Below are 20,330 nucleotides of genomic sequence, written 5' to 3' on the forward strand. Positions count from 1 at the left end.
TCACAGCCAAAAAGGAAGTGTAATAAATCCTATTTCAGCTCCTTATATTTAAACTCTGTGTCTCCCTACTTCAGATATGTTTCTTGTAAATAATATATTGTGGGATTGTGGGCTTATTCATTCTGCTATCTGCTTCTGTTTTATGGAGGAGTTAATTCCATTCACATTCACAGTTATGATTGCTAAGTATGTGTTTCCCTTCATTTTATTTTCCCCTTTTTAAATTTTGCTTCTCTCTCCTTTCACTCTGTTGCTCCTCAAAAATATTTTCCTTTAAACCAATGCTTCCCCCACTTCATCATCCCTTCTATTATTCCCTCTTTCTTATTCCCCTACTTCTCAAAGGGTTAGATAGGTTTTTATACCAAACTAAGTATGGATGTTATTCTCTTTCAGAGTCAATCCTGATGAGATTAAAATTTAATCATTGATTGACATCATCCTCATCCTCTCCTCCACTTTAATGGCTTTTTTTTCCATACCTCTTCAGGTGAGAATATTTATCCCACTCTACCTCTCCTTTCCCTCTTCTCTCAGTTCAATCCTGTTTTTCACCCCTTATTTTTTTGGGGGGTGGTAAAATATCACCATCAACTTATTCCCACATTCTGTCTACATATTCTCATTTTAACTGCCCTAATAATGATAAAGATTTTAAGAGTCATAAGTATTATTTTCTCATAAAGGAATATAAACAATCTGATCTTATGAAATCTATCAATTTTCTCTTTCTTCCTTACCATTTTATGCTTTTTTCGAGACTTGTATTTGAACATCAGATTTTCTGATCAAGTAAGGGTCTTTTTATCATGAATGCGTAAAATCATTTTTTTTATTAAGTGATCATTTTCCCCATGAAATAATATGCTCAATTTTTTCTGAGTAGGTTATTCTTGTTTGTGAACCTAGTTCCTTTGCCTTCTGGAATATCATATTCCAGTCCTTCTGATTGTTTGATGTAGAAGCTGCTAAGTCCTGTGTTAACCTGCCTATGGCTCTTGAATCATTTCTTTCTGGAAGTATTTTCTCTTTGTCCTGGGAGCACTAAAACTTTGTTATAATATTTCTGGGACTGGGGGATTTATTTCCGGAGGTGATTGGTGGATTCTTTCAATTTTGTTTTTGCCCTCTTGTTCAAGCATATAAGGACTGATAATTCTCTGATAATTTCTGATGTTTAGGATTTTTTTATTATTATGGTGTTCAGATAGTCCAATAATTCTTTAATTTTGTCCCCTGATTCTAGTTTTCAGATCAGTTGTTTTCTAATTAGATATCACATATTTTCTTCTATTTTTTATTCCTTTAATTTTTAAAAATTTTTCTTGATTCTCATAAATTCATTAGCTTTGCTTGCCCAATTCTAACTTTTAAGAAATTATTTTCTTTAGTGAGCTTTTAAACCTTCTTTTTCCATTGGTTAATTCTACTTTTTAAAAAATTATTTTCTTCTGTGGATTTTTGTGCCTTTTTTTCTATTTGGCCAATTATGCTTTTTAAAATGGTATTTTGTTCCATGTATTTTGTATATTCTTTTACAAGCTGTTGATTCTTTCTTACATTGCTTTCTTTTCTTTTCTTTTCCTTTCCCCATTTTCCTTGTTCCTCTCTTATTTGATTTTTATAGGCTTTTTTGATATCTTTCAGGGTCTGAGATGAATTCTAATTTTTCTTTGAAGTTTTGTATGTAGCTGCTTTGATTTCATTGTCCATTTCTGAGTTTCTGCCTTGCTCCTTCTTGCCTCCATAATGATTTTCTGTAGCTGTTTATTTTGATGTTTGTTCAGTTTTGTAGCCTTTGTCTTGATTTTTATTTTTATCTTAAGGGTGGGCTCTGTTCTCAGGGTAGAAAGGCCACTTAAACTTCAGTTTTCCCTAGTTGCTACCCTCAGCTTTAGTTCTGGGGGTCTGCAGTTTTTGGTTCTTTCAAGGTAATATTATGGCCTCTGGGCTGAGAGCTCTGGAAGCTATCTCCCATTGCTAATTCAGTCTCCCACTGAGCCTACTGATGACTTATAGAGTCCAGGGCAATATGAGATACCATATATTGCTGCTTTGGCTCTCCGTTCAGGTGTATGTAGAGGCTCCCAGTCTCCTCTTGGGCTTGCACTGGCCAGGTGCACTATGGACTGCCTTACCTTGAGGTTTGGGATCTCTTTGCATGCTTGAACTGAGGCTCAGAGCTTCAAGGGTGATTGTACAGGTGTTCTACTGTTAGCTTAGGCACAGTCTTAATGTTAGGGTCTTAATGTTAGCTTGAACCCAGGTTCAGAAGCTCAAGCAGTGATGGGGAGTTTGAGGGAAGGGCTTGTTATTGGCTTGAACCAGGCTCCTGTTGGTACAGCCTTGATGTAGGCTTTGCTCCACTCCCACCCCAGTGAAAAAGATCATCACTGCCTACCTTCCAAATTGTTTTCTGCATTACTACTTCCCCTTATTGGATCTAAAATTCCAGTATTTATTTTGAAAATTCTTGAAGAGATTCAAGGTTTTTGTGCCTCTATTCTGCCATCTTGGCTGTGCTACCCTTCCCTATCTTTGTAACTTTAACCTATTGTTCTTCTAATTGCCTTCTGAAGCTAGAAAGAACAAAACAAATTCTTCTTCCATAAGGTAGTCCTTCAAATACCTGCCTTTTCTTCTACAAACTAAGAATTCCCAGTATTATAAAATTAACAATGTATGACATGATCTCAACATTTTTCACCATTCTTATTAGCCTCTGATTGCTTCACAGGTTATTCATATCCTTCCTAAAAGGTGATATCTGAAAACTAAATGCCCTACTCCAAATATGCTTTGACCATGGAAGTGAACTGCAAAATATATTTTTAGTTTTAGGTAGTTTTTCTCAATGTATTTCAAATTGGCTCTTCCCCCCTGTCATATTATATTGTTAGCTCATATTTACTTTCTATTTTAATAGTCCCTCTGGATGAATTACAAAACATAACACCAATCTTTGACTTTCAAATATGATTTTTAAAAACAAAGTAACATATTATGAAAACAAAGCTGAAAAATCTCACAGGTGAATCAAAGACTCAGTACAATTAAGGAAATATACCATTAACCTCTTCCATATAGTAAGAAGAGAAGAAATTATAATATTTTATGTACACCAGCAGAATACAATACAAACACTGAGATGAGAGTAGGGATATAAAAGATCTAATGACCTTATTCATCTGGAGTGGACAAAGAAGTATTGAACATATATATGAGACAGAAAGTGTGGTAACATTGTAAATTTAGACTAAATTTTATATATATAAAACTATACACTTGCCTCTATAAAATTTCATAGCATTTTATTTAGTATAAACTCTTAAATGTCAAGATGTTTTAGAATCCTCTTATTTCTGAAAATATTAATTATATATCATCTGCAAATTTTATAAACTTGCCATCTAAAATGATATCTAAATCATTGAGAGAAATGTTTAATAGCTCAGAATAGAGCAACTAAAAACCTCTTTCCAATTTGACAATGAACTATTAAAGATCATTCTTCACATTTAATCATTCAATCAATTCCAAATCCAATGAATTCTACTATCACATGACCAACAATGTAGTGAAAAAAAAAAAGAATACATAATTTAGACAAAGGTCTTAAGGTCCCAGAATTAGAGGCCTTACTACATTTGTAGTCAACTTGGTTACATCATTTGAACTCTCTGAGCTCTTTTTTTCCCTCGGTAATATAAGATGCTAAGCGTAGATGGGTTCTAACATCTTTTTGACTTCTAAATCAATGATTCATGTCTCCCAAAAGCTAGAATGAAAAAGTAAGAACTGATTTTCTCTATCTGGGCTGGGTGGTAAGAGATAGATAAATTGCAACTAAAAATAAAAACTACCAAAACAACAACAAAACACAAATAAATATAATATTAAAATTCTGAAAATACTAGATAAAAAAATCAAAGATATTAAAATAATGAATAAAAGTTGTTTTTCAAAAAGACTAATAAAGAATTAAAACCATCAACAAATATTTATTAAATTGCTTACTGTCTAATGGGCACTGCATCAAGCACATAAAGACAAAATAAGAATGATTATCCTTGGAAGTTACTGATAATGAAGTGTTGGGAGATAGCATGCAGAAAATTATGTACATGTTCTATTATATAATACTTACAATGTTTGTGCAAGGTAATTTTAGAAAGAATTAACTAGCAATGAGTAGAACCAGGAAAAATATATAACAGAAGCTGTGTCTAAACTGAGTCTTTAAGAAAGCCAGGGAAGTTAAAAGGTAGAGAGGAGAGAGGACTTAAAACAGATAGCAAAAAGGTACAGAACTGGGATACGCAGGGTTATGTGAGAGGAACAGGCCAATGGTGCAGAACTATAGTACATCTAGAGGAGATTAAAATGTAAGAAAACTGAAAAATAAAGGAAAATACAAGTTCATAAAAAAAATGTAAATGCCAAATAGTAAATTTTACATTTAACCCTAGAGGTAATTGGGTGACTCTAAAGAGTAGAGAAGAGACATGTTTAGAACATCATATTAAAAAAAACACTTTAATATCTTGAGCACAGGATATATTGGAGTGAGGAGAAATGAAGCAAGGAGACCATCTTGAAATGTATTTTAATAGTCCATGTGAGAGGAAGTGAGTCTCTATATAAGGGTGAGCAGTATTCAGGGGAGAAAAGGAAATATATATGAGTGAATGTTAAAATGATGAGATTTTACAATAGATTAGATATGTTGAGTGAATTACAAGTGAGGATAACACCAAAGATACAAATTTGGAGGCCTGGGAGTTGGTGGTACCCTTGACAGTAAAAGGAAAGTTGGAAAGAGGGAAAGATTTTGGAGGAAAGATAATTCTGTGTTTGAGTTTGAGTGAGACACATAATTCAAGGTTACAAAAGGCAGTTGATGCAGGACTGGAAATCAAGAGAGAAAATTGGGAGGACTATATAGACCTAGTAATTATCTGCACAAAGATGATAACTAACTAGACCCACGAAACCTGATATCATCAAGAGAAACAAAATCTCCAATATAAAACAAAACAGGAATTAAAAGAAATTGTTAGAAATTAACTTATCTAATTATACATCAAAAAACTGAAAATTATAAAAAGTAGGTTTTTCAGGTTACATTAGCAATAAGATGGAGGACAAGATATTTTCTCACAGGCCTATATTCTTTTAAACCTCTCCAAAATAGGAATTTTTTGCCAAAGGCAAAGTAATTTAGTCTGTCACCATTATTTAGACACAAAATCGAAAGATAAAAAATAAAAACCATGAACTGACCCTAAGGTCAATCAGTATCCCTAAACAATCTCTCATTGTCAGAGGCCACACTAGCAGACCAAATGACATGTCAGTCTTATAACAAAACTCATCCCTATACTACAGTCCCCATGCCATAAAGACTGAGGTGTCAGACTGTAGAAGTGAACATTATGGGAGAAATAGAGTAGAAAAAAGATTGAAATTACAAAAGATGTCAGAAAGAAAAAAAAACCCTCAAAGACCTTGAGCTTAGACAGATAAGGAAAATATTGAGAACAAAAGAAAAAATGGCCTTCATATTTAGTAAATGAATTTCAGTCATCACATTAAGAGCTGTAAAGCTGTTGCTATTCATTGATCTAAAGATCCCATTTCAAGGGGTAGGCCCAAAGGCATTATTGAGAGGGTAAAAAGCTGTTTCTATGAAAATATCATTGGAAGCATTTATTATAAGAAAATAAGTGGAAATCACACAAATGCAATGATAGGAATAATGATTGAATAGGCTGTGATATCTGAATGTAATTGATTACATCTTTATTAAAATGACAAATAATGGAAATATAAAGTCAGGGAAATATATAAAGAGATGAAAAAAGAAGAAAAGAGAATAAGAATAATACGTTCCATGAGTACATTTTAAAAAAATAACAGTCACAAAACCAAGGGGAAAAAGTACCCAAATAATCACATCAAGTGGGAACTCAAAAGCAGAGGATGGATATATTAGTATTCACATATAATTTACATATTTTAAACAAATAGTAAACAATGTGGAGTTTGTAGTCTTACACATAATCTTTTTTATCATTTGTTTAATTAAATGCTTTTGGTTAATTAAAAAATTTAAGAAATAATTACTGACATATAATAAGAAATACTACAAAACAAAGGAAAATGATCCAACACTTGATAAGACAAAGGAATCTGGAATATAAGAACATAGAACCTCAATAAACTATTCCTGAGTGGTTCAAAAGAGAAATGAGGAGTTGACCTTATCAAGGAATCACTTGTAGGCCATAAGCTGTTAAGCAAATTCATTTCTCCATTAATGGAAGTTATTTCCACATTGAAAAGTCTCAATGGAGCCAAGATGGTGGGGTAATCCAGAGCAGCTCTATGCCACCACTAGAATCCTCTCTGACAAAGATTAAAATATTGCCACAAAACAAATACAGGAGTGATAGAACCCACAAAGAGACAGGGTGAGACACTTTTTAAGAAAATAAATACCCAAAAGGTAGGCAGAAAACATCTGGGTCATTGGGGTGAGAGGAGAGCAGAGCCAGCAAGAGATTGTAACAAGGAGGGAAGAGCAAGCCACATACCCCCATCCCATATCTGTTGTCTCAGGTTCAGAAACTAAGCCCAAGCCAACATCCAGACCTTGATATCTTGTCTGGGCAAGTAGTGGTTCAAGCCAACCCATACCCCTTGAAATTTTAAACCTGTGGAGAAGTCCAGAGTCCCAGCCCTAGGCAGCCTGGGCTAAAGTGGGGTGTGGGCCCAGAAAGAAGCCAGAATTATAGTCTGGGGTTGGGATAGGGACATAAAACACAGTTTGGGGTGGCTGATAGTACTAAGTACTGATCTTTTTACCTAAGGCACAGGGTGTATTTCCAAGACAGAGCAATTAGAGGGTATACCTGATTGGAACACATACACAGGGAGAGCAAAAACTTGAGCCTAAGCCTGGGGCTAGAATTTGATCACCCCCTGACCTGATCAAGTTCAGAGTGAGATCAAAAGCTTACACCTAAGCCTGAGGCAATTTTTAAGCTATCAGCATCTCACAGGTCAGTTTGAATTAGCAAGGGAAGGGGGCTTTCAGAGCTCTCAGCCCTTAGACCAGGAGTCAGTACTGTATGGCTCTTGAGCAATATCTGGCTTTTTTGAGGGCTAGATATGGCTCTTTCTGCAGGAGCCATAAAGTCAATTTTTTTCAGGCACTGTTACAGGAGCACGCGCTGTGAGCACTGTACAGCTCTCACAAAATTACATTTTAAAAAATGTGGTGTTTATGGCTCTCACAGCCAGAAAGGTTGACCTGCCTTAGACCATCACATCATCTCCCAAGCTTAATTATAATTAAATGGAAAAAGTAACCTAATAACAAAAAAAGCACCTAACTCTAAAGAACTTTTATGGAGACAGAACAAGGTACAGATATAGAAGGGGACAGTGAAAGCAAAGGAAACACATGCAAAGTCAAAAAAAAAATTAGGGATTGGACACAGATTCTGGAAGAACTCAAAAAAGACTTCAAAAGCCAATAAAGAGAAGCAGAGGAAAAGTGGGAAAGATAAATGAAAGTGATGCAAGGAAAAAGGAAAGAAACATAAGAAGAAATGATCCAATTGAAAAAAAGGAGAATCAAAAACTGAAAGAGGAAAATCAGGCCTTAAAAATCAGAACTGAGCATTTAGAAACTAATGATTTCATGAGAAACCCAGAAACAATAAAGCAGAATCAAAGGAATGAAAAAAACAGGAAAACATGAACTATCTAATTTAAAAAAACAACTGATCTAGAAAATAGATCTAGGAGAGACAATCTGAGAATTATTGGATTACCTGAAAGCCATGATCAAGAAAAAACCTTGGATATAATATTACATGAAATTATCAAAAAAGCTGTCCAGAGATCCCTGAACAAAAACATAATATTGAAATTGAAAGAATTCACAGATCACTTCTAGAAAGAAATCCTCAAATCACAACTTCCTGGAATGTAAAAGCTAAGTTCAAGAGAGGCAGAGGAAAAGTGGGAAAGAGAAATAAAAGTGATGTAAGAAGAAAAGAAAGTGATGCAAAGAGAAATGAAAGTGATGCAAGAAGAAATAGGCCAATTGAAAAAGGAGAATGAAAAAATAACAGGAAAATTAGGCCTTAAAAATCTGAATTGACCATCTAGAAACTAATGATTTCATGAGAAACCAAGAAACAATAAAGCAGAATCAAAGGAATGAAAAAACAGATGAAAACATGAAAAATCTTATTTATAATAGAAATTGGGATTATGAAGGTAGAATTTATGGCATGGATAGCAAAAATAATGGGCAGAATAGAAAAACTAGAATTTGTGATGGCAAATCTTACCAAAAATACAAAACAGAGTACAATATACTGGGATTGTAAATATATATCAGTGAAGGACAATATAGGAAAGAAGAAAAAACAAAAACAATAACACTGAAGAAAATATGCTCATTATTTAAGCAAAATATACTTATCTCAAAAATAAGATAAATAGAGATAACTTAAGGATCTGATATCTCCCATAAGAACATGATAGAAGCTGAACACCACAACAAATAAAAGAAGATAACTGATCAGAACTTCTGAAAATAGAAATGAAATACTGATTGAAATAATTCACAATCCTCCAATAGATGAATGAGCAATAAATATGAACAGAGTTTTTGAATGAGGATTCCAAAACCATTTATAGGTATATGGAAAAATGCTCTAAATCAATATTATTTACAGAAATGCAAACCAAAATTCTGAGGTATCATCTCACACTCATCAGATAGGCTAATGACAAAAGGGCAAAATGATAAATGTTGGAGGCAATGTGGAAAAATGGGGATACTTATACACTGTTGGTGGAACTGTGAACAGATCTAGCCACTTTGGAGAACAGTTTAGAATTATATCCAGTGAGTTACAAGTCTGTATAGTCTTAGATTTCTGGATCTGTTTCCAAAAGAATATCAGGGACATTGGAAAAAGAACCTATATATTTTAAAATATTAATAGGAAATCACTTTGTGGTGGCAAAGAACTAGAAACTGGGAGAACGCCCATCAATTAGGGAATAGCTAAAAATAACTGTGGTATTTGATTGTGATGGAATATTACTGTACCATAAGAAATGATAAGCAGTTCAATTTTTAAAACTTGGAATGAACCACAGGAGATAATGAAGAATGAAATGAATAGAACCATGAGAACATTATTCACAGCTCTAGATTTATTATTAAAAGAATAATATGTCAATATTCACCTCCTGAGAATGAGCTGAGAAGGGGAAACAAGAAAAAAATAGTAATTACACGCACATACACACACACACACATATATATAAAAGAAAATAATTAAAGAAAAGAAAAAGAATTTGCAGATCATCTTAAATTTAACTGTTCAGAAACAAGGTTTTTAAATGATCAAGAGAAAGTCTTTAAAATAATGGAATAATAATAATGAATTCTAAAGAATAATGGAAAATAAAAATGAATATTTTAAAAAATAATAAAGAATGGAATAAAGAATGATGATGATGATGATGGAATAAAAAAGAATGGAAATTCAATTCAAATAATGAAAGACTATTCTGCAACCACCAAAAAACACAGGAAGGAATGGAATAATGTGTTCTGAATAACAATGAAGCTCAGGATGCATCATAAGGTGACCTATCCTGTCAATATGAGTGTAGCCATAAATGAAAAGAAGATGGACAATCAATAATAAAAAGGCATTTAAGGGGGCAGCTGGGTAGCTCAGTGGATTGAGAGTCAGGCCTAGAGATGGAAGGTCCTAGGTTCAAATCTGGCCTCAGACATTTCCCAGCTGTGTGACCCTGGACAAGTCACTTGACCCCCATTGCCCACCCTTACCACTCTTACACCTATGAGCTAATACACAGAAGTTAAGGGTTAAAAAAATAAAAATTTAACAAAAAACGCATTTAAGACACAATTATAAAGGAAACAAGCCCTGTAGGGATTATGGTTCTTGAACACCCCAAACAACAGAAATGTAGGAGGAGTGAATAAATTCAGCAGACAAGGAAACAATTATGACAACAAAGTGATAGCAAAAATATCAGCGAGAAACTTCTTTCTAAATGTAAAGGAGACACTAATAACAAATAGAGACACATATGAACATTTGGTAGAAGTAGTAGTAAAGAGGTGGACAGGAATTATTATAGATAAAACCTGATCATACCTTGCTTGTAGGTGAATTAATGCTTTGTTTGGTTCTTTTTTCTTTTTCTTTTTTTGTGGAGTGAGGAGCTACATTACAACATGGTAGCATACATAAAAGGGGTGAGTAAAACAGAATAGAAAGGAATGTGTGGTTTGCTAGGAATAACTCAAAGGTTAGTAGTGTGGGAAAAGTGAAGCCCGTGGATTCATAAAGAGAAGATTTTAAGGGGGACTGGGTGAAGCAGAAAGGGGAAGGATCAGAAACATAGAGAAAGAAGAGAAGCTTTGCATTGGTATTTGGAGAGCACTGATGACTTCTATAAGTGAATAGAGATGGTCAGTAAAGGAAGATGGGGACCTTGAACTGAATGTTTCCTGAGGGATTTGGTGTTTGAAAAGTCTACTCACCCTATCTTGGGGGGGAAAGGGGATTAGTCAAAACTTAGTAGCAAATGGAGCCTGGGGGAATTGGAGGACATGGACACGGGGAGGAAATTTTGAGGCAAATGGGGAAAGAAAGCTAAGCAGGGGAGAGTATAGAACATATGTGGCTTGTATAATCAGGAATTGTATAGTATTATCACTGCAATAATTTGCTTTGTTAAAAAATAATATTAATAATTTGCTTTATTCTGGGAGGTAGGTACAATAGAAAAGGTGAATATATGGGGCAAGCTCTATAAGGCAGAAACTACCTAGAGGACAGAACCCAGAATGAATACCTTGGAATATTTGGTTGCACAAAGAATGCAGAGAAAGGAAAGAGACAAAATAGTTATACTGGTTATGAATGAAAGAATGGGAGAAAATGGAAAGATAGGATGGCTAATGAATAGAGTAAGAAAATTTCTTTTTTGGAAAGGAGCATAAACTAGTGAAATTTTACAAATCTAATTAGCAACACTAGATGAAGAAGAGGGAATCTATTTTAATTGGGAGGGGAAAAGAAAGGAAAGAATTATATAACCAAATAAAAGCATAAGAGAAAAAGGAACTAATAAACAAATCCACAAAAGGAAAGTGTTCACAAATGAGAGGAAAAGAGCCAAAATGAGTATTATGACTTTTTTTAAAAAGATTAACATAAAGTAAATGAAGGAATATTTACAACAGAAAGGGGATAAAAATATAACCAGAGAAAAACTCTATTAGAGATAGGTGGAAGAAAAAATAAACTAAACTTTCATAAATTTAAATGTGAATGGATTAAACAACCTAATGAAATAAAAAATGACAGGTTGGATATGAATATGAAACCCTAAAATCTGTTGCTTGCAAAAAATATATTTTAAAAACATACACACGCAAAATAAACTGAAGGCATGGGGGAAATACTTTACAATTCATCAAATGAATCCCTAAAAGCAGTGGTGCTATCATGCCTTCATAGATAGTAAAAGAAAACTTTCAGAAAATAAATTGGAATGAACATAGAATGCAATAGTAAACTGAAAGAACTCATTGACAACAAACCAATATCAATAATAAACTTATATGATCCAAATTTATAAAGGAAATATTAGCTGAACTACAAGAAATCATGATCAGTAACACAGTAGTAGCAAGAGACATAAATAATACTCTTTGAGTTTTGATCAAATTTGAAAGAAAAAAAAAGGAAAATATGGATCTGAACAAATTGCTGATGAAACTAGTTATAAGACTTAAAGAATCTTCTAAATCACACAGTAAAAGAATATTTCTTAGCATTACATAGATCTTTTACAAAGATCAAATATGTTTTGAGGCATAGAAAGATGTTGCAACAAATGTAAAAAGTCAAGAATAGTTAATATATCCTTATAAATCATAATGAAATACAATAATAATTTGTTTGGGAACTATAAAGGATAAATACAGATCCAAATGGAGACTTTCCAATGATATTCTATCTAATGAGTTGTTCAACGAACAAATCACAGAGGCAATTAATAGCTATGTAATAGAAAACTAATGATGAAACAACACTAAAACTTCTTGTATATAGCTAAAGTGGTCCTCAGGAGAGGAAAATCACATCCTTACAAACATACATTAAGAATAGGAAAAAAAAAAGATTATTGAACTACCTATATACTTAAAACACCAAAAGGTCAACAAATAAAAAACTTAAACACAAAGGAGAGATCTTAAAGATTAGAAATGAAATAAATGAATTAGAAATGAAAAACAGAGAAATGCTAAAACTAAAATCTGATTCTTTGAAAAAACTAATAAAACTGATAAACTCTTAATCTGATTTAAAAAAGAAAGAAGAAAAACAAATCAATAAAATATCAAATGGGCAAGGTGAAATCACATTTAGATGAGAAGAAATAAAAAGAATTAGAGTATATTATGCACAGTTATATGCTAACAAAAGTAAGTACCCAAAAGAAATAGAGGAATTACATTCGAAATATAAAATACCTAACCTCTGAGAAAACTAGATTGAGATCTTAATTAACCCAGTTTCAAAGAAGAAAGTTGATTTAGCTATGAAGGAAATATCATAGGAAAAATCTTAATCCTGATAGATTCATAGGAAAATCCTACCAAATTCTTTAAAAAGAGTTTGTACCCATATTTAACAAATAATTCTCAAAATCCTTCTTAAGACACCAATATATTCCTAATTTAGATTAGGAAAAGATAAAACACAGAAATAAAATTACAAACCAATATTATTAATAAATATTCACTCAGAAATTTTAAACAAAATCCTATTAAATAGATTATAGTGATTTATCCCAGAAATCATTAATTATGACCAAGTAGGATTTATACTAGGAAAGAATGACTCAACATTAGGAAAACAATAAGCATAATTAATCATATAAAAAAACAAAACATCCAAATCCACATGATTAGCTCAATAAATGCAGAAAAATTCTTTGACAGAGTATAATACTTTTATCCTAAAAACTCCATAGAATAATCACTGAAGGACCTTTTTAAAAATCATAAAGAACATCATTTAGGACCAAAAACAAGCATTATATATATATATAGTAGGGTAAAGCAATACAAATTTGTTTTGAATTAATAAAGGAGTCAAGCAAGAATTTCTACTTTTTCATTGTAATTTTATATAACTCTGTAAGTACTATAAATGATAAAAAGGAAAGAGAAAGAAATTAAAGGTATAATCTTAGGTAAAGAGGAAATATATCTCTTTAGAATACAGACCTAGTAGTAGTATTGCTAGGTCAAAGGATATGCATAGTTTTAAAGCTCTTTGGGCATAGTTCCAAATTGCTCTCCAGAATTGTTGAATCAGTTCACAACTCCATCAACAATGCATTTGTGACCCCATTTTGCCATATCCCCTCCAACATTTATTATTTTCCTTTTCTGTCATATCAGGCAATCAGATAGGTGTGAGGTGGCAACTCAGAATTGTTTAAATTTGCATTTCTTTAATCAAGAGTGTTGTAGAACATTTTCATATATAACCATAATTTTTTCATCTGAAAACTGCTATTCTTTAAACATTTATCAGCTGTAAAATGATTTGTAATACTCTAAACCTGACTCAGTTTCTTCTATATTTGAGAAATAAGGCTTTTTTAAAGATACTTATTGCAAAAATTTTCTCCAGACTTTTCTTTTTCTTCCAATTTTGGTTATATTGGTTTTGTTTGTCCAAAAACCATTTTGGTTAAATATAATCAAAGTTATCCATTTTATATTCTATAATGCTTTCTATCTCATTTTGTCATAAATTTTTTTCCTTATCCATAGATTTGACAGGGAGATTATTCTATGTTCTTCTAATTTACTGATGGAAGTACCCTGTCTGTATCTTTTTTTATGGTCTCTGAACCAAATACTATTTTTTTTTTGCAATATGGTTCCTCTTCTTTAGATAAGTTTAATAAAAAGATAAATAAAAGGGAAAATATGAAACACAACACACTGGTGAAAATGACTTTAAAAGATACATAGTACCTTCTAAATGGAATAGCAAAAGAATATCGTTATTGCTCAGTACCAAATGAAAACTGAACAAAAACTGACCATGTACTAAGGCATGGAGATATTGTAAATAACTTTATGAAAGATGTTTGTTTTCCAGACTGACAATTGGTTTCAGAGTGGATTAGATTGTACTTAAGCTGAATAGTATTCTCAATTTTAAGGAGCACTCTGACATAAAAGAGATACCTTTAAAATTCCATTATTCTCCCAGTGATTTTACATGGTTAAAAATCATAAGGGACTACAATATTCAAAATATAAAAATAATGAATAACCCAAGAAGCAACTTAGAAATATATGGTGTACTTAAGGAGTATATTTTCAATCATTAAATGTATGGAATAAAAAAGTTTTGGGGGGCAGCTGGGTAGCTCAGTGGATTGAGAGTCAGGCCTAGAGACAGGAGGTCCTAGGTTCAAATCCGGCCTCAGACACTTCTCAGCTGTGTGACCCTGGGCAAGTCACTTGATCCCCATTGCCCACCCTTATCACTCTTCCACCTATGAGCCAATACACAGAAGTTAAAGGTTTAAAAAAAAAGTTTTGTAGATTAATGAGCTTTCAAGATCATCTAGTACATTATTTTATTTTTAAGGTTGAGAAACCAGGGTGAGAAAAGGTAAGGATTTGGTCATGGTTGTATTAATGATCACGAAATAAATGGGGGAGCCACGATTTGTACTTAGGTCCTTTAACTTCAAATCCAGCTCTCTTTTCACTGGATTACACTGCCTCCCCTGGTACAAAAGATATTCCTAAGTATATGCATGAGGAGAAAAGGATCTGGATTCATTGTAAAGCAAGAGATTAGAGCTGACTGTCAACATACTTCACTGCTATCAATAAAATGTGTATATCCTTTAAAACAATGTACAGAAATTCCCTCTACTCTTTGGGTAGTTTATACAGGAAGATGTATAGAAGAACAATACAGGATTCGAAAAAGAAGGTGTGAAGAGGAAAGTAACCACTTGAGTAAATTGCAACTACTTTGACATATTGAAATCCTGAGTATATCTTCTCAATACATAATACTATTTTATGGATCTCTTAATCTCTTCAGTTCCATTTGAATAGAAGTACCTTTCCATAGCCATATTCTAATTATGAAATCTATAACACCAAGTTTTATTGATACTTGCTAGGTCAAACTTGAATCCTTATTTCATGATCTCTATTCCAAACCACACATTTTATATGAGAAAAAAAAGAAAACGGAGAGGTAACATAACTTATCAAAGGTCATATGGCTAGAAAGTTAGAGTTAATATTCAAATCCATTTTTCCCAGATTCTAAATTCAGTTATTTTGCCACCACTGCACTCTAATCAGTCACTGCTTCTGAAATATAAGAACAAAAGTATCTGACACTATGTACGAATATTTTCTCTATATCTCAAGAAGTTATCGATTTAACTTTTAAACACTAAGAATCTAGAGCTGGAAAGGACCTTAGAAATTGCCTTCTCTGTAATTTTATAAATTAAGAAAGCTATGGCAGAAAGAAATTAAATGCCTTGTGTAAATTATCACAGCTAATACTTAGCAGAGTCAAGATTTGAATTTAGAACTGTTGTCTCCTAACCTGCAGCTCTTTTCAATAAACATTTGGATTATATTTTAAATTTCTTAAAGTTACTATATTTTCCTATGTATCTTTTCACTTTCTCTTCATTATTTCTGGAGTCTGCATAGTTGTGTATATTTGAATTCCACTACAGATCAATCATTCTAAGTCTTGGGCTGCTATTCCAAGGCTATATTAAATGTTAACTGTCATATTTGTTATTTGCCCAGTGATGGCTTGCCAAAATTATTCTTCATTAAAAGTTAACTTTTCAATGAGGTAATTAGTAGTGAGGATTATGTAAAAGTTTTCTTTCCTGAAGGCAAGTAGCAGTCTTGCTGAAAAGTCTGAGCATTTTACCCCTGGCTCACAATGTGTTTTTGTTTCATTTTCCTTATGTTTCAGATCTCTCCTGATATACCTCTAAGTGACCACATATCTGATAATCAAACTGAGATGTTAAATATGGATCAAATTCTCCCTTAATATTTTTATTTTTGAAAATTATCTAGATGGAAGCTCAAAAACCCCACAATTCCTCTCTTTAACCTTTAGTATATTAGTCTTCTAATGGTAAAAAAAAGAATTTATTTTATATAAATTTAAATCTGTTCTCCATTTTGTGCCACTTCTCTTAGGGACAGGTTTTTTTGAGAATTCCTAGTAACAACAAAAGAGCTTCTACTCAAAACAAGAGAATAAACCAGCTAGCAAGCGAAGCAACTGTATTGTTCAAGTTTCCATTTTCTGAAACTTTTCAATGAACATATACTTATTTTCTCCCCCACGTCATTGTAAAAACAAAAACTCTTTTAACAAATGATAGTTCAAAAAATAGTTCAAATAGTTTAAAAAAAAGGTCCAAAAATTCCTAATCATCAGACCATATGCTTCATCAGACTATGCTTCTCCTTAGCCAAAGTTTTTCTAATTCGGGGCTCATAGCTACAAAAAAGATGTGACTCTGTGAAGAAAATGAATGATTTTCTTAAAGTACATAAATTTTTGGAGACTAAAAAACAGAAATAAAATTTCCTTAGCATGTGAGGAAGAGAACTGTACACTATGTGGAAACAAGAAAGATTGATATGCTATTACCAAATGCTTGAGATCTTTAGCAGTCATGATCCACTCTAGCCATTTTTAGAAGAGGAATCTGTCATTGCTGAGTGGCTGACAAATGTCCACAAGGCATCTATCTACATAGTTATAGGTACAAATGATAGATCCTTTCAGATATCTCTTGGGATTTCAATATCTGATATTCTTTATAATGCTAGAGATAAGAATCTATCTTGATTGTATATATAATAGTAAGCTTCCAAATGAGAAAAGTCCCCTTTTCCAATTCAATCTGATACTTTCTCTTTAATAAAAATACCTGGAGATATGAGAGGTTAAATGACTTGTCCAGAAACAGAGCCACTGAGTGACCTTCTAGAGGCAAGACTTTAATCCAAGTCAAATTCATAAACAGTTATTCTGTGCTTACTATGTTTTATTTTCTGTGCTAATTGCTGAGGATAAAGAAAGGAAAAAATAATCCCTGCTAAGAGGGAGCTCACATTCTAATAGGGAAATACTCATATAAACATCTAAGTAAATACAAGATATATATGGAATAAATGGAAGATATTATAAGAAGAAAGAGAAGGCATTAGCCTCTGTGGGTACCATGAAAGCACTACTACAGAATGTAGGATTTAAAAAGCAGGAATGGGGAGGGAGAACCAGTATAAATTAAGAATAATGAAATCAGCAAAATAATAATTTATACAATAATAATAGTGCTATGAGAAACAAATTGAAGCTGTAAGAATTATGATCAACAAAATAACCATTTATGATTCTAGATGATGAATGATGAAGCATGTGATCTACCTTCTGACAGATATATTGATGTTTTAAAATGAGACAAATTTCTTGAATATAGTCAATGGAAGAATTTGTCTTGACTTATGCATATTCACCCACAAGGATTTTTTAATAAGGTGGGAGTAAGAGGGAGAGAAAACAGTTTTGTTAATTAAAAAAAAAACACAGTCCAAATACAAAAATTACAGTCCATAAAAGGAATAGGCAGAGTCTGAATGCATATGGAAAGAAACCACTTTTCAATTTATTCACTCCATGAATTTTTCTCAACAGTAGAATGAATACAAATGGTCCCAAGAGCAGATAAAAAGAGAAAGCCAAATAGACAGATGATCAGCATTAGGAAGATCTTTTAGTAGGCAATAGATGTAGGGGGGATCTTTTTTCTTATACCTGTAATCACTGAGATATGAGATTGAAAGGATAATGCAGAGTCAAAGAGAAGAGTTTCCCTGAAGATATAGCATCATTTAACATTTGAACTATTAAGATGAATGCATTTGGTATTGGGTCCTACATGTAATCAGTGGGCATAGTGCATTTATGATCATTTTGTAAAACCAGGAGCATAATTTTCCCAATTAAACATATTACCATGACTACTTTTGCAACATAATGTTGGCAAACAGATGTTTAAGCATTCTTATTTGACAAAGCAAAGGTTATGATATTATTCCATCATATATCCATTTATCTTTTGATGTTGCTTCTAGGAATGTATGAGGGGAAATATGGACTGACTTGGAGATATGCTAAAATAAAGTTTTCATCATGTCAGGAAAATTTCATCCTAAAAGGGAAAGGGCAGAGAAACAGGTTTCTGAAAGTGGTAAGCAAAAATAATGCTTCATGGGATGTAGGAATGATTGCTCATTGAGAGAATTTCTATGAGTTGAGAAGAAAAGGAAATAAATTTCATCTGTACACAAATGACACATGCTGAGAACAGTTCTAAATGAATGTATTTCAGAGCAGCAGTCGCTATCCTCTGTTATTTTAGTTTTCACCTCCTTTGCTACTCTGCCTACCAACCCCTTGTAATTTTTTACTTCCTCAAGACCTCTAAGATTTAAAGTTCACTAAAGATTTTATTCAGTTCACCTCTTAAACCCTTGTTACTTTTTTAAAGGAAAGAAAAGTAGAGTTTCTGAGATTTCTCTGTAGAGAAAAAATGAATTAAACCAAATTCATGTCTACAAGTAATTATATGTGTACTGTAATGTAGAGGATGGTAGCATGGAATCCCTGCAAAATACAGGATCATCCTCACCCAGAATTCCAGGGGACCCTCCCCTGGAGAACTTTGGGTGAGGGGACAGTTAAGAAGGGTTTAGTCAATTGCTTCTGGGGATTAATGTGGGCAAGTCTCACTGCTTACTGCTCCTGACTTGGGGGGTTCACCTGAGAGGGCCATTGTGGCTAAGCCATTGTGGTTTCTGCTCAGGAGTTAGCCTGCTTAGTAGGGTTAGTCCTTACCAACATCAATACAACAATTATTTAGTGACATAGAGATTAGAAATGTTTACTATTAACAAGAGAGCCAGTTTAGCCAAGTGCCCTTCACCCGCTCCTGAGGGGGGGAAGGGCAGCTTCAACCTGACAGATCAGGGTTACCCTTTTCCTTATCCAAAACCTAATTACCCCCTCTAGCTTTGCCTTTTCCTTCTTAATATAAGTTTTACCTTCAATATCTGGGCCTGAGAATTATTTGGGGATACTCACTGCTCCTAGTTATCACATAGCTTGAATCCTCTCAGCTGTCCCCTCACCTAAAGTTCTCCAGGAGGTTCCCCTGGAATTCTGGGTGAGGCTGACCCTGTATTTTGCAGGGATTCCATGTTGCCATCCTCTACATTACAGTAATCACCCCAAAGTAACAACTGCCCTATTAATTATACTGGCCATATTTATCCCTTCCCCACAGGTCTGATAGAGGAATAAGTAGAAGCTAATTATCTAAATATTGAGGACTGAGATGGATCTGGTCTCCTTAAAACTGGCAGCTGAGAGGAAGTGTGGAAGGACTTGTGCACACAGAGACTTCCAATTACATTTTAGAAAATCTCAATTTATTAGATTATTACTCCTTTCAACAAGTTTAAATATGTTTCTTCAAAACTTCAATCTTCTGATATATAGGATGAAACAAGACATCTTTCTCCCACATGACCTGTGGAATCCTTTGCTATCATGTGTCTCAAGTCTTCTTAGAGAAGCAAGGAGGTAGAAAGGAGAAGTAGATAAATTGGAGAGAAGAGGAGAAGAGAGGTAGTAGGTACAAGGGGGGAAGGAGAAGAAAAGAGGATCTAGGAGAGAAAAGAGATGAGAGAGACAGAGAGAGAGAGAGAAAGAGAGAGAGAGTCATTCTATGTGACCATTTCTTCCAGATTTTTATTTCAAAATTCTTTTTTTATAAAGGTGAACTTAAGAGAGGAAGAGAGGATAGAGTTTATTAAGTATAGAAATTTAAAGACCTAGGCTCCTGCTTTGATGATTCATCTATGAACATTATGCTCAATAGCCATAGGAACAACAGCAACAACAACAAAAAGCAAGAGTTCATATCAAGCAAAAGATAGAGAAGATTGGCAAAAGATAAAAGCAAAGGAAACAAGTCAAGGAGAAATAGTGGAATTCCAGCTGCAACTACTTTCTTTTCTTTTCTTTTTTCTCTGTCCCTTTTGAATATAGTTCATTAATTGCACTGAATTATTATAATATATT

This window comes from Gracilinanus agilis, chromosome 1 (assembly GCF_016433145.1).
Source record: "Gracilinanus agilis isolate LMUSP501 chromosome 1, AgileGrace, whole genome shotgun sequence".
In the NCBI taxonomy this organism is placed as follows: Eukaryota; Metazoa; Chordata; class Mammalia; order Didelphimorphia; family Didelphidae; genus Gracilinanus; species Gracilinanus agilis.